The 16,433-nt window shown below is 39.5% G+C and overlaps 1 long non-coding RNA gene across 1 annotated transcript; it reads left to right on the forward strand.

Moving 5' to 3' along the window:
• The first annotated feature begins 5 nt into the window (after positions 1 to 5).
• LOC130707477 (uncharacterized) lies at positions 6 to 10,232 on the forward strand. Its single transcript, XR_009007357.1, has 3 exons — positions 6 to 70; positions 2,323 to 2,437; positions 9,921 to 10,232. It is a non-coding gene; the product is annotated as an uncharacterized LOC130707477 (long non-coding RNA).
• Positions 10,233 to 16,433: the final 6,201 nt, after the last annotated feature.

The following is a 16,433-nucleotide window of genomic DNA, read 5'->3' on the forward strand; positions in this document are numbered from 1 at the left end:
CGCGTGCGCCTCGGCCGTGGAAGCGCGCGCTCGGCTTCCCGAAGCGCCCCTTTCCCCTTCGCGAGTAGAGGTAGGTACCTGAGGAGTTGTGTGCGCCCTCTGTTCCTGAGTCCCGGGCTTCGGGGCAGGATAGACACTGGGAATCCTCTCCTTCCAGTTGTTGAGGGCCAGCCCTAGTGACAAGTGTAAATCGGGAGACAGGGCCGCCTCAGCAGCTGGCCAGAGGACTGGCTATGGATTCACATACTCTGAGGTGCGGGTGCGGATGCGTTCTTCCAGCGACAGGCCTCGGCCAGAGTCTCTGTGAGGTGACTTCCAAATCGCCACCTGCTGCCTGGACTCCGCCGAGCTGCCGACCTGCATTGCTGACTTTCCATGCACGAGGGTGTCCAGTCTGTCCCCGCAGAACGTATCATGTCCCTTCAGAACCTCCTCCTCTTACAGCTGTTTCCTCTTTCTGCCATTCCTCCCAATAGCCTGGAACTTCAGTTTCCCTTCTTCGCCCTCCACCCCCAACTCCAATCAGCACTTAAATCAATCCGCCCTCCACTTTTTGTCCTCTCTCTATTCCCTCTCTTAAATCTTTACTGTCACCCCAATCCAGGTCATCATTTTTTGCCTTCTAAGTGATGGTTTCGGTTTCTCTTTCCAGTGCTTTCTTGGTACCACAGATCAACCTTCCGGAAATTATTGCTCTAGTCATGTCGCTCCCCTACTCAGACTTGAGCGGCTTCCTAAAATAAAGTCTAAGCTCGTTAACCTGTTCTTCAAAGCCATCTGCCCCCCCCCCCCGTTCTATCTGTGCAGCCCACCACTGTCCCAAACACAAGCCCCAGCCAAACTTACTGTTCCCCCAAATTTTTCCATGCTTTTCTCCTTTAGATTTGTGCTCACTCTGTTCCTTCATCATTTCATCTATTCAACAAATATTTATTAAGCATCTACCATTTGCGAGGTCATGGGCAACTTGCACAACTCCTGGAATATTCTTTCATTTCTGCATAATGAAGCCCAGCTCAAATGCCATCTTCATAAAATACTCTTTGATTGATCTTAGCAAAAAATCTCTCCCTCTCCTGAATTCCCCTCAGGCTTTTTGGACTCCATCTGCTACCTGTCTCCGTTGGCCTCCCAGTCCTAAGGGTGTTAGATGCTTCTTACCATTGCTTCTTTCCTACCCCTTTATGTCCTCTTCTTACCTTTTCAATTACCTGATAAACAACTTTATACATATTTAACAGTTATTTATATTAGATTTTGTATGGTCAAATAACATGTGATTTCCGTCTCCTGATTGGACCTTGAATAATACACTCCTGTATCTTCAGCCTCTCTCTCTCTTCCCTTCAGTATATGAATACTGTGAAGTCTCTCATTTGCCTCATACAAAAAACAAAAAACAAAAAGCCTCCTTTGAACCTGTAGCTCCTTCTAGCTATCATTCTGTTTTTCTCTTTCTCTTCTTGACCATGAGTTTCCCCCAAAGTAGCTTGCATTTGATACTTCCACATTTTTAACCTACATTCACTCTTCAGACCATAGTGATCTGGTTTGGTCCTACCACTACAACTACCCAAATCCATTGTCTGTTACTTAGACTTCATCTTTTTTGACATCGCTGCTGCAAATAACACTCTTGATGATACCTCATACTTGAAACACCTTCCTGGGTTTCCTTGATCCTCCTAGTTTCATAAGTATTATTTAAGGTCCTTTCTGTACAGCCTTAAATGTTGATATTTCCCAAGGATCTGTCCCTGGTTCTCTTGTTATATTATAGCTTTTTCAGGGTGATTTTACTTATTTTTGTGACTTCAAATGCCATATACATAGCTCCCCACCAGACTCCAGTACTGTGCTATAGGCTCATATAGCCTTTTTTTTTTTTTAATTGAAGTATAGTTGATTTACAATGTTGTGTTAGTTTCAGGTGTACAGCAAAGAGAGTCACATATATATATAGATAGATAGATATATAGATATAGATATGCATACATATATGTATTCTTTTTCAGATTCTTTTCCCTTATAGGTTATTACAAAATATTGAGTATAATTCCCTGTGCAATAGGTCCTTGTTGGTTACCTGTATTTTATATCATGTATCCTTCTTTTTACGGAAAGCTCCACCTGGATGTCCACAGGTGTTTACCACCTAAACTCATTATTTTCCCAATATAAACATTTTTCTATTTATCAAGGGGTACCACCACCCACCTAGATACCCAAGCATGAAGTCTGACAGTCATTCTAGACTTATTCTCCCTCATATGCAGTTATTTGGATTCTCTTGAATTTATTCTCACTTTTCCATTCCCATAGCCTGGGTACAGAGTGTCACCATCCTTTGCTTGATTTCATCAAACAAGCCTTCTGACACGTCTCCCATCCTCTGACTTTCTCCTGGCTTCAGTCCATCTTCTCCAGGATGACCCAGGTAATCTTTGTAATTTGTCTCTCTCCTCGCTGGTCCGCAGTCACTCCACCACATACATGATGAGATGCAATAAGATTCCTAAATTTGCATTCAAGACCTCGTTCTGGCTGACTCCTCCCTACTGCAATAACTTCTCTAATCACTCAAAAAAAAAAAAATAGCAAACTGCTCATAATTCTTCAAGGACACCATGACATTTTATGCCCTTGACTCTCCTAATCAACCTGAAACCTATCTGTCTTTCAAAATTTATTTTAGTCATGATTTCCTCCAGAAAGTCTTAATTCTCCAAACATAATAAACATTTCTCATTTTGTACCTTATACCTGCTCTATTTCTGCTATTTTCACATGATATTGTAATTCGTTTGTTAATGTGTGTGTCTCCCCACCTTGGCTGTTTCTAAATATTCTTCAAATAACTCATATTTATTGAATACTTATTATGAGCCAGGCAATTATGAAGTGGTTAGAATGCAGCATTAAACCCCCACTATAACCCTGTAAGATACAAATGAAGTAATTGACATAAGGTCACTCTATCGATAAATGGCAGAGCCAGGAGTTGAGCTGAGGTCAGCTTGACTGTCAGTCATGTTCTGAGCCAATACATCATACCAGCCCATCCTGAAAATACAGTGTTATAACAAATTGTAAAGTGTTTTCATGAAATAATTAAAACTGCTGTTTTGATTCTGTTTTTCCCCACAGACTTAGTCTTTACTGCACATGTCTATTTTTTTGAGAGCCTATTTATACAGTTGGATGAGTTTTGGCAAATGTTTACAGTTGTGTGACCACTACCACAATTAAGATATAGAACATTTCCATCACCTCAATTTCCTTCATGCCCCTTTGAAGTCAGATCTCTCTCTCCATCCCACTTCCATGGGAACAACTGATCCGTTTTTTCTCCCTTTAATTTTGCATTTTTATGAACATCTTATATATGGAACCACACAATACACTACCTTTTCAGTCTGACTTCTTAAACTTTGCAGATACTTTCGAGATTTGTCCATGGTGCTGCATGTGTCAATAGCTTGTTTCTCTCTATTGCTGAGTAGTGTTGCACTCCATGGATGTACAACATCCATTCACTGGTTGATGGACATTTGGGTTCTTTGCAGTTTTGGACTGTTATAAATAAATCTGCTCTAAACAGTTATACACAGGTTTTTGTGTGAACATAATGTTTCTCCTTCCTTGGGAAAATACCCAAGAGTGTAATTTCTGGATCTTATGCCATGTGTATGTTTGATGTTATGAGAACTTGCCAAACTGTTTTCCAAAGGAACTATACTATATTTGCATTCCCATCAGCAATGAGTCAGACATCCATTTGCTTTATATGCCCTACAACACTTGATATTGTCAGGCCTTTTAATTTTAGTCTTCCTATTGGGTATGTAGTGCTATCTCCTTCTGGTTTTAATTTGCATTTCCTTCATGACTAATCATGATGAGCTGATTCTCTGTGCTTGTTAACCATTTCTGCATCTTCTTTTGTGAAGCATCTGTTCAAATATTTTTCCTACTTTTAATTGGGCTGTTTGTCTTATTACTGAGTTGCAAGAATTTGCTATACATTCTGGATACAGGTCATTTATCATATATATAATTTGGAAATATTTTTGGACCTGGTTCATTACAGTGGAAAATGAAATTTAGAGACCATAATCTAAACACTAGCGTTGCTCATTGCTACTGGGTTGGTCATTCCTTCTAGGCCTTCTCAGAAGCCTGGTGAAGCTCTGAATTCAGCACACATTATAAACCAGATATCTACAGATCCAGACTATGGTTGTAACAGATAAAATATCATTGTGTGGCAGTCATAGGCACTCTCTGGTTCTCTAGCCATGGCTTCTACTGGGATCTTAAAACTGTCATTTTCTGTCTCAGAACGACTAAATATAATTAGAAGTAATTCACCCTCCCCACATCCCTTGTAGCCCTTCTGTCCACCACACTGTGCTATGGCAGTAGTCACTTATTCTGTCAGAACTCTTCAATAGGTACTTCTTTTTAGGAGACCACAAGTGACTCCCAATAAGCCATCCTCTCAAAGTAAGCAAATCTTCAGTTTTCAAATTCAATCAAGTCAAATAGCCAGTCCCAGATTTACATCTTTGAGCTTCTAAGATCAATAATCACTTCTCGTTTCAATTACTGTGTCATTTGAAGTCCCATTGCAGACAACAAAATCTATTCTAGTTAGCAGGGAATTAGAGATTTATAGCATTGTTGCAAAGGCTGGAGAAACAGGTTCTAGGCTGATATATCAGAGATGACTTTCAAAACAATACTGCAGAGCATAATTCACAATAACTATGAAGTGAAAACAACTTGTGTCCACTGACAGATGAATGGATAAAGAAAATGTGTATCTATGTACAATAGAAGATTATTCAGCCATAAAAAAGTAGGGACTCCTGCCATTTATGCCAACATGGATGGACTTTGAGGGCATTATGCTCAGTGAAATAAGTCAGACAGAGAAAGACAAATACAATATAATCTCATTTTATATGAGGAACCTAAAAGCATCGAACTCATAGAAACAGAATAGAATGATGTTGCCAGGGGCTGAGGGGTCTGGGAAAACGGGAAGATGTTGATCAAAAGGTATAAACTTTCAATTATAAGATGAATAAGTTCCAGGGATGTAAAGTATAGCATGGTGATTATAGTTAACAATACTGTATTGTATACTTGAAAGTTGCTATAAGAGTGGAGTTTTAATAGTCTCATCATAACAACAACAACAACAAAATGTTAATTATATGCGGTGAAGGATATATCAACTAACCTTATTGTGGTAATCATTTTATAATACCTACATGTATCAAATCATCATAGTGTACACTTTAAACTTATACAATGTCTTATGTCAATTATATCTCAATAAAACTTGGGAAAAATACTGCAGAAGTGGCCAAACAAGAAAGCCAAGGAATCAGGAAGTTTAAGTCTCTTTCATGCAGAATAATGAGGATTTTCTCCAGTTAGCATTTACATTCTTCATTAATTCTTTTCCTCCTCAGCCTGTTTTTTGGTTGTTGCTGTCATGGAAAAGTTATCAAGTGAAGCAATAGTGCCTAACTAATCAGGCCAGCTCCACTCCACACAGCTTAGACCTTGAAGAGAGAATGATTTAAACTTCTTAAAGCATCTGCAAGCTCAAAATAAAAAATGAAATTCTTTTATGAAAATAGTTATACCTTTACGAAATTAAGCTCAATTTCATAGCTAAAGCCAAGTCACACATGCACAATTGCAGAATCGTTCAGTTTAACAGCCTCTGTGAAAATTGTCTGTGTTTGGGACCAGCAAGGCACAGGCAAGGACAAGATGCCATTTTTGAATAGCACCGTAAGTAGATGCATTTATGGCCTGTGAGGTGCCATAAAGATAACACTAATCTAGAAGATGATTAAATCAAACGATTGATGAATCCAAGACGTTATGAAGTGTGACGAGTTAATAGATCTAGTTACATAACCTGAAGAGTAATGCTTCAAGAAAGACGTTATTTATTCTGCAAAGAGGCACCAAAGCAAAGACCTTAAGGTAAGATATTTAAAGAATATTTTGAAACAAATAAGATGTATTAGGAATACTGCTTAAATGTATGTATTGACGGTTTAATTGTAGGTTAAAGGGTTTACATCTATAGTTTGTTCCCAAAATCCTATCAGTGAAAGAACTCAATGTTTTAATTACAGAGAAATGTTAGTGTAAAGATTTTCCACAGATCCATAGTCTACATTAAATGATAGTCTCAAAATGGTGAATCCAAGCCACTGTAGTCATACCTGTTTACAGCTTTATGCAAAAATTAAGATTAAAAAAACACTCTGCCAGTTCATACCAAAGAGGATGACCAATGAAAAATTTTCTCAAGAGTTTCTGAGCCAAAAGAAGAATTGAAATTTTGGCTGTAAGTGTGGGTATAGATAATTCTTACTTTGAAAATTGGAAGGTTGGTTTGTTGGCTTAAAAAATGTATGAACTAGGACTTCCCTGGTGGCGCAGTGGTTAAGAATCCGCCTGCCAATGCAGGGGACATGGGTTTGAGCCCTGGTCCGGGAAGATCCCACGTGCCGCAGAGCAAATGGGCCCGGGAGCCACAATTGCTGAGCCTGCGCGTCTGGAGCCTGTGCTCCACAACGGGAGAGGCCGCGATGGTGAGAGGCCCGCGCACCGCGATGAAGCAATGAAGAGTGGCCCCCACTTGCCACAACTAGAGAAAGCCCTCGCACAGAAACGAAGATCCAACACAGCCATAAATAAATAAATAAATAAATAAAAATTTAAAAAAAAAATGTATGAACTAGGACTTCCCTGGTGGCGCAGTGGTTAAGAATCCGCCTGCCAATGCAGGGGACACGGGTTCGAGCCCTGGTCTGGGAAGATCCCATGTGCCGTGGAGCAACTAAGCCCTTGTGCCACAACTACTGAGCCTGCACTCTAGAGCCCGTGAGCCACAACTACTGAAGCTCACGTGCTTAGAGCCCGTGCTCCACAACAAGAGAAGCCCCCACTCACCGCAACTAGAGAAAGCCCGCATGGAGCAACGAAGACCCAACACAGCCAAAAATAAAAAATAAAATAAATTAATTTAAAAAAAAGTATGAACTAATATTTTGAGTGTGTTAATGAACATGGTCCAAGATTGGAAAGATCACAGGAAATATAATAATGTATACTGCCTTGAGAATTAGGACTTGGGCTTTCACTGCCAGGGTAGGTTTGATCCCTGGTCGGGGGAAACTATGCTGCATGGCCAAAACAAAAAAACAAAAACAACAACAACAACAAAAATCAGTGCCTTTAGGTATTATCACTGTCATGCTCCACCCACAAGTACTGTGGTTTTGGAAACAATTAAACCTCACAACACCATCAACTCTCCCATGTTAACGACTTGAGAGTCTTAGCATAACAAACTTCATTTGATTCAATAGATATGTTCCAGAAAATATGTTTTTGAAAAGAATTTTTGCAATCTAATTATACTTTAAGAACATTGAGAGTTCACTATTTAGAGAACTCTGAGGGTGAATCATTTTATGTAAAAAAAGAAAAGAGCCCTTCAGTAAAAGAAAGCAATTATATATTATTTATCTACTTTATAAATCTAAATTCGCTTAAAGTGAAGGGGGTACCTCTGTATAAGATTAGGTAATTTATCATAATATGTTCCTTTTAATGTATTCTTTGAATTCATTTCCATTCAAATTGAATTAGTCAGATGGTTGATTGTTGTAAATCCATTGAACTTGGTTAAAGATAAACAATAAAAATGTAAGACTTCTGTTTGTAACATTCAATTCAGTGTTAGCGATGTAAGGAAACCCATAAACAGTATGGTAACCCTTCACCTTTTCTAGAGCTTAAACAGATAGTTTGCCAACATGTACTGTAAATAGTTGCTATTTTCCTCCACTGTAGACTGCCACAAGGCAGTTTCTTCCACCACATTGTGTTATTTAAAAGTTATCTGCTTTTTTGGCTGCTGTTCAAGGGATTTCTTTGCCTGTAAATCCTCTTTATCTCATGCTAGGGTTGAAGCGAAATCTTGGCACAATTTCAGTGCATTTGTCTTGTTGTACCAGGGGAGAAAAAAATGAAGGGCCCCAGAGACTGACACTGTTCTGCAAATGGTCATGAAACAGTGGGGAGCCCTGCTGGCCATTCAAAAGGGTAATACGACTAAGCTCCCACTGCTAAAAATAAGATCCCCTCACACTAAAGACAGCCACACCATAAAAAAGATCATTGAAAAGCCTGAAAGACAGAGTTACAAAGTAAACATTACTCATCATGTACTTGACTCCAGGCCTTTAAAATCAGCTTAACTTAGTGGACTGGTTCCATATGTAGTAGTCATTTAGTTCTTAGTCTAGGTTTTACATTCTTGGACTCTGAACTCAAGTTTCTATAATTTGCACTGTGGAGATAATCTTCCTGTTTGTTACAGGTTAGAGGTTTAAGAGAAAAAATAGGATGCATCCCACTTACAGAAAGTCTGAGACAACTTATCCATTTGAGATAAACATCTCATTTTGTGAAGGATGCCCCAGAATGACTTCCCCACCACTGATCAGCCCTCTACACAGAATGTGTAACCTATGCTTGTGGATACAGAGTAGGAACTGCTGTCAGAGTAACCCCTGCACATGAAGACATTCCCTGAGTTGGCTTCTGGCATTTAGCTTGTTTTTAAAAAGAAGTTGAACAATTGTGTCTGTTTAAGGAAGGATCCCTTGAACTGAGAATAAGTGGGTTGATCTAAAATACAACCCAGATCAGACTCACCAGAATAAACTATATTGAATATAATGTGGTTTGAGGACTTCCCAAGAAAACCAGTGCATTAGTAGGAGAGGGTTCTCTGAGCTCTCGTCTTGGCCTGTTGTGGTGAGTTATAAGGCAATACAATAGCACCTGGTACTATTGAGGCCAGGCTGCTGGGTCTGATCCCTCCTTGGCTTTCTTAACCAAATTGGGCCAGAGATTTTAGCTGGATCACGACTGATACATGATTACTGCTAGAAAAGGAGGTCTGAGCTCACGCTTTTCCAATGACAGTTGGTGACTATAACCTTGACCCAAGGAGGGTTCTTGAGCCTGAATTTGGAAGGCCCTCCTTATTCGAAAGGGTGGGCCACCCTGCATGGATCTGGTTCCAAAGCAGCATCATTTCAGGTATAGTAAGTTTAATTTCCACAGACTATTGGAGTTTTGTGTTTAATTTTGGGCAGAATCATCAGACTTTCATTTCAAAGTTGTTATATTTTCCATCACTTATTTTAAGAAATGCCAAGTAAAACAAGTTTAAAAAATAAATGGAGGACTTCCCTGGTGGCATGGTGGTTAAGAATCCACCTGCCAATGCAGGGGACACGGGTTTGATCCCTGTTCCGGGAAGGTCCCACAGGTTGCAGAGCAACTAAGCCCATGCACCACAACTACTGAACCTGTGCTCTAGAGCCCTTGCTCTGCAACAAGAGAAGCCACCGCAATGAGAAGCCTGTGCACCACAACAAAGAGTAGCCCCACTCGCTGCAACTAGAAAAGGCCTGCATGCAGGAACGAAGACCCAACACAGCCAAAAATAAAATAAATAAATTTATTAAAAAAATAAATAAATAAATGGAAATACTTAAAATTATTAAAGTTTGATCCAAGTGCTTGTACAACAGAAAAAAATAAGCAAAAGAAGGTGCATAATAATCCACTGTAGTTATTATTTGAATAAGTAGAGGGGAAAGATCCCCACTGTTTGCATTTTTAAACTTATTATGGATAGATATATCTACCAGTAAAAAATCTTAATTATTAAATATTTAAAGAAACAATTTTTAGCTTCAAGTAGAGTATAATCTATGATATTAATAAGTGAAATTATGTAAATTGATGAAAATTTTAAATCACAAGAGGTCAGTCACCTAAAGTGTATCTTTAATTTTGACTAGACCTCAAACTTCAGGGCACCTGGAAGGAGTTAATAATCCTCTGGAGGAGGACCTTCAAGATGGCAGAGGAGTAAGACATGGAGATCACCTTCCTCCCCACAAATACATCAAAAATACCTCTGCATGTGGAACAACTCCTACAGAACACCTACTGAACGCTGGCAGAAGACCTCAGACTTCCCAAAAGGCAAGAAACTCCCCACGTACCTGGGTAGGGCAAAAGAAAAAAGGAAAAACAGAGACAAAAGAATAGGGACAGGACCTGCACCTTGGGGAGGGAGCTGTGAAGGAGGAAAAGTTTTCACACACTAGGAAGCCCCTTCATTGGAGGGGAGAAGGGGTGGGTGGCGGGGGGGGAAGCTTTGGAGCCACGGAGGAGAACACAGCAACGGGTGCAGAGGGCAAAGCGGAGAGATTCCCGCACAGAGGATCGGTGCCGACCAGCACTCACCAGCCCAAGAGGCTTGTCTGCTCACCCGCCGGGGCAGGCGGGGGCTGGGAGCTGAGGCTCCTGCTTTGGAGGTCGGATATCAGGGAGAGGACTGGGGTTGGCTGCGTGAACACAGCCTGAAGGGGCTAGTGCGCCACAGCTAGCCGGGAGGGAATCCGGGAAAAAGTCTGGAACTGCCTAACAGGCAAGAGACCATTGTTTCAGAGTGCGTGAGGAGAGGGGATTCAGAGCAATGCCTAAACCAGCTCCAGAGATGGGCGCGAACTGCGGCTATCAGTGCGGACACCAGAGACAGGCGTGAAACACTAAGGCTGCTGCTGCAGCCACCAAGAAGCCTGTGTGCAAGCACAGGTCACTATCCACACCTCCCCTCCTAGGAGCCTGTGCAGCCCGCGTGATCCAGGGACAACTTCCCCAGGAGAACACACGGTGCGCCTCAGGCTGTTGCAATGTCACACTGGCCTCTGCTGCTGCAGGCTCGCCCTGCACTCCGTACCCCTCCCTCCCCCTGGCCTGAGTGAGCCAGAGCTCCCTATTCAGCCGCTCCTTTAACCCCCTCCCGTCTGGGTGAAGGACAGACGCCAGAGGGTGACCTACACGCAGAGGCGGGGCCAAATCCAAAGCTGAACCCCAGGAGGTGTGCGAACAAAGAAGAGAAAGGGAAATCTCTCCAGCCAGCCTCAGGAGCAGCGGATTAAATCTCCACAATCAACTTGATGTACCCTGCACCTGTGGAATACGTGAATAGACAACGAATCATCCCAAAATTGAGGCAGTGGACTTTGGGAGCAACTGTAGACTTACTTGGGGTTTGCTATATGTGACTGACTAGATTCTGATTTATATGTTTACCTTAGTTTAGTATTTAGAGCTGATTATCATTGGTAGATTTCTTTATTGATTTGGTTTCTCTCTTCCTTTTTTTAAATATATATATATACATATATTTCCTTTTTCCTTTTTCTCTTTTTGTGAGTGTGTATGTGTATGCTTCTTTGTCTGTATAGGTTTGCTTTTACCATTTGTCCTAGGGTTCCGTCTGTCCGTTTTTTTTAGTATAGTTTTTAGCTGTTATCATTGGTGGATTTTTTTATTGGTTTTGTTGCTCTCTACTTTTTTTTTTATTTAATAATTAAAAAAAATTTTATTTCAATAACTTTAATTTTTTTATTTATCTTTTCTTTCTTTCTTTTTTTGTTCCTTTCTCCCTTTTCTTCTGAGCCGTGTGGCCGACAGAGTCTTGGTGCTCTGGCCACGTGTCAGGCCTGAGCCTCTGAGGTGGGAGAGCTGAGTTCAGGACATTGGTCCACCAGAGACCTCCCGGCCCCTTGTAATAACAATTGGTGAGAGCTCTCCCAGAGATCCCCATCTCAACACTAAGACCCAGCTCCACTCAACGACCAGCAACCTCCAGTGCTAGACACCCCTTGCCAAACAACTAGCAAGAAAGGAACACAACCCCACCCATTAGCAGAGAGGCTACCTAAAATCATAATAAGTTCACAGACAACCCAAAACACACCACCGGATGTGGTCCTGCCCACCAGAAAGACAAGATCCAGCCTCATCCATCAGAACACAGACACCAGTCCCCTCCAGCAGGAAGCCTACACAACCCACTGAACCAACCTTAGCCACTGGGGGCAGATACCAAAAACAACGGGAACTACAAACCCACAGCCTGTGAAAAGGAGACCCCACGCACAGTAAGTTAAGCAAAATGAGAAGACAGAGAAATACACAGCAGATGAAGGAGCTAGGTAAAAACCCACCAGACCAAACAAATGAAGAGGAAATAGGCAGTGTACCTGAAAAAGAATTCAGAGTAATGATAGTAAAGATGATCCAAAATCTTGGAAATAGAATGGAGAAAATACAAGAAACGTTTAACAAGGACCTAGAAGAACTAAAGAGCAAACAAAAAATGATGAACAACAGAATAAATGAAATTAAAAATTCTCTAGAAGGAATCAGTAGCAGAATAACTGAGGCAGAAGAAAAAATAAGTGACCTGGAAGATAAAATAGTGGAAATAACTACTGCAGAGCAGAATAAAGAAAAAAGAATGAAAAGAATTGAAGACAGTCTCAGAGACCTCTGGGATAACATTAAACGCACGAACATTCAAATTATAGGGGTCCCAGAAGAAGAAGTGAAAAAGAAAGGGACTGAGAAAATATTTGAAGAGATTATAGTTGAAAACTTCCCTAATATGGGAAAGGAAATAGTCAATCAAGTCCAGGAAGTGCGGAGAGTCCCATAAAGGATAAATCCAAAGAGAAACATGCCAAGACACATATTAATCAAACTATCAAAAATTAAATACAAAGAAAAAATATTAAAAGCAGCAAGAGAAAAGCAACAAATAATATACAAGGGAATCCCCATAAGGTTAACAGCTGATCTTTCAGCAGAAACTCTGCAAGCCAGAAGAGTGTGGCAGGACATATTTAAAGTGATGAAAGGGGAAAACCTACAACCAAGTTTACTCTACTCAGCAAGGATCTCATTCAGATTCGACAGATAAATTAAAACCTTTACAGACAAGCAAAAGCTAAGAGAATTCAGCACCACCAAACCAGCTTTACAACACATGCTAAAGGAACTTCTCTAGGCAGAAAACACAAGAGAAGGAAAAGACATACAATAACAAACCCAAAACAATTAAGAAAATGGTAATAGGAATGTACATATCGATAATTACCTTAAATGTAAATGCATTAAATGCTCCAACCAAAAGATATAGACTGGCTGAATGGATACAAAAACAAGACCCATATATATGCTGCCTACAAGAGACCCACTTCAGACCTAGGGACACATACAGACAAAGTGAGGGGATGGAATAAGATATTCCATGCAAATGGAAATCAAAAGAAAGCTGTAGTAGCAATTCTCATATCAGACAGAATAGACTTTAAAATAAAGACTATCACAAGAGACAAAGAAGGATATTACATAATGATAAAGGGATCAATCCAAGAAGAAGATATAATAATTGTAAATATTTATGCACCCAACATAGGAGCACCTCAATACATAAGGCAAATGCTAACAGCCATAAAAGGGGAAATCAACAGTAACAAAATAGTAGTAGGGGACTTTAACACCCCACTTTCACCAATGGACAGATCATCCAAAATGAAAATAAATAAGAAAACAGAAGCTTTAAATGACACATTAAACAAGATGGACTTAACTGATATTTATAGGACATTCCATCCAGAAACAACAGAATACACTTTCTTCTCAAGTGCACATGGAACGTTCTCCAGGATAGATCATATCTTGGGTCACAAATCAAGCCTTGGTAAATTTAAGAATATTGAAATCATATCAAGTATCTTTTCCATCCACAACACTCTGAGACTAGATATCAATTATGGGGAAAAAATCTGTAAAAAATACAAACACATGGAGGCTAAACAATACACTACTAAATAACCAAGAGATCACTGAAGAAATCAAAGAGGAAATCAAAAAATACCTAGAAACAAGTGACAATGAAAACATGATGACCCAAAACCTATGGGATGCAGCAAAAGCAGTTCTAAGAGGGAAGTTTATAGCAATACAATCCTACCTCAAGAAACAAGAAACATCTCAAATAAACAATCTAACCTTACCCCTAAAGGAACTGAGAAAGACGAACAAACAAAACCCAAAGTTAGCAGAAGGAAAGAAATCATAAAGATCAGAGCAGAAACAAATGAAATAGAAACAAAGAAAACAATAACAAAGATCAATAAAACTAAAAGCAGGTTCTTTGAGAAGATAAACAAAATTGATAAACCATTAGCCAGACTCATCAAGAAAAAGAGGGAGATGACTAATATCAATAAAATTAGAATGAAAAAGAAGTAACAACTGACACTGCAGAAATACAAAGGATCAGGAGAGATTACTACAAGCAATTATATGCCAATAAAATGGACAGCCTGGAAGAAATGGACAAATTCTTAGAAAAGCACAACCTTCTGAGACTGAACCAGGAAGAAATAGAAAATATAAACAGACCAATCACAAGCACTGAAATTGAAACTGTGATTAAAAATCTTCCAACAAAAGCCCAGGACCAGATGGCGTCACAGGCAAATTCTATCAAACATTTAGAGAAGAGCTAACGCCTATCCTTCTCAAGCTCTTCCAAAATATAGCAAAGGGAGGAACACTCCCAAACTCATTCTACGAGGCCACCATCACCCTGATACCAAAACCAGACAAAGATGTCACAAAGAAAGAAAACTACAGGCCAATATCACTGATGAACATAGATGCAAAAATCCTCAACAAAATACTAGCAAACAGAATCCAACAGCACATTAAAAGGATCATACACCATGATCAAGTGGGGTTTATCCCAGGAATGCAAGTATTCTTCAATATATGCAAATCAATCAATGTGATACACCATATTAACAAACTGAAGGAGAAAAACCATATGATCATCTCAATAGATGCAGAAAAAGCTTTTGGCGAAATTCAACACCCATTTATGGTAAAAACCCTCCAGAAGGTAGGCATAGAGGGAACTTACCTCAACATAATATATTACAAACCCACAATCAACATCGTTCTCAATGGTGAAAAACTGAAACCATTTCCACTAAGATCAGGAACAAGACAAGGCTGCCCACTCTCACCACTATTATTCAACATAGTTTTAGAAGTTTTAGCCACAGCAATCAGAGAAGAAAAAGAAATACAAGGAATCCAAATCGGAAAAGAAGAAGTAAAACTGTCACTGTTTGCAGATGACATGATACTATACATAGAGAATCCTAAAGATGCTACCAGAAAACTACTAGAGCTAACCAATGAATTTGGTAAAGTAGCAGGATACAAAATAAAGGCATAGAAATCTCTTGCATTCCTATACACTAATGATGAAAAATCTGAAAGAGAAATTAAGAAAACACTCCCATTTACCATTGCAACAAAAAGAATAAAATACCTAGGAATAAACCCACCTAAGGAGACAAAAGACCTGTATGCAGAAAACTATAAGACACTGCTGAAAGAAATGAAAGATGATACAAACAGATGGAGAGATATACCATGTTCCTGGATTGGAAGAATCAACACTGTGAAAATGACTGTACTACCTAAAGCAATCTACAGATTCAATGCAATCTCTATCAAACTACCAATGACATTTTTCACAGAACTAGAACAAAAAATTTCACAAATTGTATGGAAACAGAAAAGACCCCGAATAGCCAAAGCAATCTTGAGAAAGAAAAACAGAGCTGGAGGAATCACACTCCTTTACTTCAAACTATACTACAAAGCTACATTAATCAAGACAGTATGGTACTGGCCCAAAAATTGAAATATAGATCAATGGAACAGGATAGAAAGCCCAGAGGTAAACCCAGGCACATATGGTCACCTTCTTTTTGATAAAGGAGGCAAGAATATACAATAGAGAAAAGACAGCCTCTTCAAAAAGTGGCCCTGGGAAAACTGGACAGCTACATGTAAAAGAATGAAATTAGAACACGCCCTAATACCATACAGAAAAATAAACTCAAAATGGATTAAAGACCTAAATATAAGGCCAGACACTATCAAACTCTTAGAGGAAAGCATAGGCAGAACACTCTATGACATAAATCACAGCAAGATCCTTTTTGATCCACCTCCTAGAGAAATGGAAATAAAAACAAAAATAAACAAATGGGACCTAATGAAACTTAAAAGCTTTTGCACAGCAAAGGAAACCATAAACAAGATGAAAAGACAACCCTCAGAATGGGAGAAAATATTTGCAAATGAAGCAACTGACAAAGGATTAATCTCCAAAATTTACAAGCAGCTCATGCAGCTCGGTATCAAAAAAAAACACAATCCAATCCAAAAATGGACAGAAGACCTAAATAGACTTTTCTCCAAAGAAGATATACAGATTGCCAGCAAACACATGAAAGAATGCTCAACATCATTAATAATTAGAGAAATGCAAACCAAAACTACAATGAGGTATCACCTCACACTGGTCAGAATGGCCATCATCAAAAAATCTACAAACAATAAATGCTGGAGAGGGTGTGGAGAAAAGG

This window comes from Balaenoptera acutorostrata, chromosome 3, assembly GCF_949987535.1.
Source record: "Balaenoptera acutorostrata chromosome 3, mBalAcu1.1, whole genome shotgun sequence".
NCBI lineage: Eukaryota > Metazoa > Chordata > Mammalia > Artiodactyla > Balaenopteridae > Balaenoptera > Balaenoptera acutorostrata.